Raw genomic sequence first — 4,656 nt, forward strand, 5'->3', positions numbered from 1 at the left:
ATGGTGTATGATTGGTCCTATGAGTTCGTAGCGTCGGGTGCGTCTAGACCAGGGTGTAAGATAGGCAGGTGGGGAAACGGCCCAAAGAAGCATACGCAGCGCCGTGACCGGATTGTGTACTCGTCTGCTTGCGGGTACCCCCGATTTGCGACAGATGGCGCTGCGGCGAGAGGGAAAAAATCGGAATTGGATTTGCATGGAACTTTATGGGAGAGTACGCAAAATAAACCGAGAGCTTGACAGTCCTGTATTAAAAATCCACGAGAAACCATATCCGCCAGTTTAGCCGGTCGCCACTGGTCGCCCACCTGGAGTGAGAGTTCGCGGTGTTCCACATAGATGGCGCCACAGAAAAAGAGAAAACCGAGGGGTACACCATCCGGTCGCTCATTTGACTCTCGTTTCCCCACCTGTCTATCTTACACCCTGGTCTAGGCTTAAGGTGAAACGGAGCATAGGAACTATACGTGTCGTCAACGCCCCTTGAAGAAAAAAAAAAGCACAAGCATTTTACGGTGACAGAAAAGTCGTGCGGGAGATATCATCAAAATATGTCGTCCGACCATGATCTACGGATTACCCAAGATGGTCTTGTCGATGCGAAGTCAGCCCGATTTTCTCACCATTTTATAACTCTGATAGAGCTTCAAGAAAAACACATGATAGAACATTAACAACGATATGACGGAGAAAATATTTTATCATAAATCATTACCTGGCGTGGGATTTTTTTTTTTTTTAATCGGACCAGAGATTTCGATGGGGCTTCTAAAGGAAACCGAACTACTTTCGCGTGCGTTATTTATTTCAGCTTGACTGTTGCCCGAACGGCGTCAATAACGGATAAACGTGCTGAAGTGCCGACGGTACAATACATCTTCAGAGGGCACGGCGGTGCAACAGTTGAATCGTTGGTTTTAAAATTTTCGTTTTATTTTTGCCTTTTGTTTTGTTACGCTCGACGGAATTCATCTGTCAGAAACACTCACACGTGTCTCATTTTCTTTTTTTTTTCTCGAGTGCTGGTGGAATCTTGAGTATGCCTCTTAGTAGTTTCTATACGTCATCCGAAGTATTGTTCCCGTTCTGCGCTGTTATGGAGTGTTTCATGGGAGCTGTGAGCATGCGAGGAAAGTTGCTGCCCTTGTACATACACGTACAATTCGTTAAAAAAAAAAAAGAAGAGACAGTTCATTTAAGGAACGTAATCAATTGGCTAGAGAAAAAAAGGCAACTGTACTGTTTGTGCAAAAAAATAAAAATCCAAAGCGTAACCGCACGGGAATGGAGCAGCTTGTTCCAAAGATCTTCATTTGCAGGCAGGATAGCTTAATGATGCCAATAAAGATGAAGTTGGCTTACTCCTATTTAAATTCAAAATTTATTTTCCGACAGGAAAAAGCGTCGGCATAGCCTCCGCGACTCTTTCAGCAATTGTCTTAGCTGTTTATATAATTTCCTGAGTAATAAATGATATTGTTTTAATTTTATGCGGCCACGTCGCGAAAACCTGAGCTGTGAGCCAAAGAAGAAAGGTCCAGTGTTCTTATTTCACAAATATGCACACGGCTGATAGGCACGTGCCGCTGTGTGACGAGCAGCATCGGACGACATCGCCTACAACTTTTCGTTTGGGGGCGACGGATTGGTGTACGAGCGTCGTGGCTGGAGACGTGTCGGTGCTCACACATTGGGCTATAAGGACATATCACTGTCTTTTGGTTTGATCGGAAACTACTCAAACAAGGTCACCAACCCAAATGCGCTGATTACCGGCGAGATGCTCATTCAGTGCGGCATCGCAATGGCATGCAAAATGTTTTGCCCTTGGCATTGCAAACACGCGAACACTTTATAAACCAGTGCTGGCATACGACGAACTTTCCTTGCTATACCCACGGCTTTGTCGGCTGAAGTCTGCTTTAATTTGACGTTTACATATGTAAATAAAGCTTGAGGTGTATATTTGCCAAGTTTGGTCGACTTTTTAAAATAATTATTGAGGTGAGCTCCATTGTCACAATCCTCCAGTTAGAGTGCTAGATAGAATTCTAGGCGATAAGAGTTTAGGCATCGAAAGGCTGCCCACTTAGAAATGTTTCAGTTCTTCATCTGTAATAATAGACAATGTGCTTCCTTGGCTTTTATTAAAACGGCATAATTAATGATATGGAGTTGTCACAACAGCTTGGGAGATTCACTATTGGATTCAAAATGTGATGTACGAAACAAAAATCTCAGAATAATTCCAGTGGGTTTTCGGACGTTCTTAAGTTACACGATTTAATAGGATTATGTGTAATGTTACGTGGCACTGTTGATATTAAAGATGTTTGTTTTCTAATAAACATAACTTTTGGAATGTTTGGCAATTGTGCTATATTTGATGTCGGACATTTTATTCAATTAATAAAGCGACGCAAACAGTTAACATGTACACGGAAAGGTGAATTAATAGTAGAAGTGATTACACGAATCAGTCTCGATATACTCCAGTTTAAGACAGCTTGTCGCAGTGGCCAACTTGTTTTTGAGTGGGGGGGGGGGGGGGCGGGGGAGGGCAAGCGCAAACCAGACCCCCCCGGTCCTCTAGGTATCGCATGGGCGCCGCCGGCCAGTGTTTGCCCTGCCCGGTGGCACCTGTTTCAGGATGGGCAAAAAACATGCCCTGCCCCCCCCCCCCTCCCCCACTCTGACAACTGGGAGGGCAAGCGCCCCCCTCGCCACCCCCCCCCCACCCCCCCGGTTAATTGTTATGCCCATTGCTTGTCGCGATTCATGCAGTTTAATATCCGCCATGTTTATTTCCAGGGCCGATCAGTGCTAGCAACACGCCGGCCAGAGGCATAAAAACTGCAAGGTGTGGCCAGGAGAGACTTTCTATTTCCACATTACAACGTTGCAGTGGTTTGGTGGCAAACTGAATCGCTTCATATGTACTGTTCCACCTAGACCTTGGAGAATATATCTTTCAAACAGAAGTGACTCTGCGCTATGCTTGGGTACTGTAATCCTTAAGATAGAATCGGGCGTGGATGTCTGAGATAACTATACTTCGTTTCAGCTTCGGTCCGAGCGCGGCCGATGTTATGAGCCGAAGGGCCAATCAAACAGCGAAAGAGGCACAACGTCATGGCGTGCTCTCTGCAGTTGATAGGACCAGCCGGTATACGCCGTCTCTCTGTGCGCGCTCCTCCGCCGGCTAGTCTTATCGAGCGCAGAAAGCACGCCATGACGCTGCGCTTTTTGCGCTGTTTGATTGGCCCTTCTGCTCATAACATCGGCCGCGCTCGGACCGAAGCTGAAACGAAGTATAACCACGCAATAACAAAGGCGATCAAGAGTAGTAGTGGGATTTGCATTAAATATCTGAATTTCAAAAAAATATGAAGGAAAAGAAACTATAAACAATAACAAGATAACTTGAAAAATACCCAATTTCAGAAAATAATCCCCCATACCCTCCAGCAGTAGTGCCATACCGCAATTGCGTAATTTTTAAAAATAGGCTATTACGTCAGTATTTACGATTGGTTAGCTGATCAGCAGGGTTGTGGTTTTAGATTACACTAAATAGTGGTAAGAATTCTAGCCAAGTTTTCCTTCCGAAGAAATCATTTTTGCTTATTTATTCATTCATTTAAAGTATGGAATATAGATGTGTCGTAGAAACTGTAATATAAAATGTTAGGAAAAATACTGATTAGCAGGATATTCAAATACGTCCTAATGATATATCTGTTAATACTTGCAAACTCAAGCTAGAAAGTCAAAGTAGGTATAAGGGGACGAAAAGACGTTCCACACAAAGAAACACAGCATCACGGTTAAAACATCACCTGCAATTAAATATTCTTACAAGCATTAAGGTCTCATAGATTCCCAGGATAGATTATAACGGTTAGTAAAGCGCTACCCACACTAAGCTTGACAAGGATCAATGATGGAAAACAGGTCCAACAACAAAATCAGTTGTTCGGCGTGTGTTCAGACCATAATTTTTAAAGTAAATCCATAGGAAACGCTGAACATCCTCGCTTATTCAAAACATATTTTATGATATCGGAATATAAGCACGCCGGCAGTTTTTCTCATGGGTATTTTAGAGTTGTTTAGAGCATGCTACATGAGCAGAAACGGGTTTCTCTAAAAAAATTGACTTTGCTTCGTTGCCCAGCAAACAAAGCTGCGCTTAGTACAGCTCGTAAGTTCTTAAGTCACGATTGAATATCGAAAACAAGGGATGGCTTTATCAGAGCTAAGTGAATTTACAAAACAATGTAAAAGGGCGTTTAAAAAATGTATGTTCTTTGATCGCTTCCACGAATCTGCGCCACTTTGTGTTCCACCTAATGCAACGAGACGATTCTTCAAACCTGGTTGACCGTAATTCCGTAGTACCAGTATGTTTCGCCACCAGTATTAACCTTGTCGAACTGCCATCAGACACGCAATGTTTTTCTACAGATGGAGAAAATTTTTTTTTAAAGTAAACCCGATTGTTAACTACAAGTTGTCATTTTTGAGAAACTGGTTTCTATGAGAAGGCGCCAAACTAAATCAGTATTCTTGGATAATTTTTCAATTCTACATGAGTAGGTCCATTGTAGTTTTTTTTTTTTCTTAATTAAACCACCGCGAGCTGGTCGTTTTCTC

The 4,656-nt window shown here is 43.1% G+C and overlaps 1 pseudogene; it reads left to right on the forward strand.

The window, feature by feature from the left end:
- Positions 1-1,039: 1,039 nt before the first annotated feature.
- On the forward strand, positions 1,040-3,043 carry LOC120839318 (annotated as a pseudogene).
- Positions 3,044-4,656: the final 1,613 nt, after the last annotated feature.

Source organism: Ixodes scapularis, unplaced genomic scaffold (genome assembly GCF_016920785.2).
Source record: "Ixodes scapularis isolate PalLabHiFi unplaced genomic scaffold, ASM1692078v2 PGA_scaffold10__122_contigs__length_95168666, whole genome shotgun sequence".
Lineage (NCBI taxonomy): Eukaryota > Metazoa > Arthropoda > Arachnida > Ixodida > Ixodidae > Ixodes > Ixodes scapularis.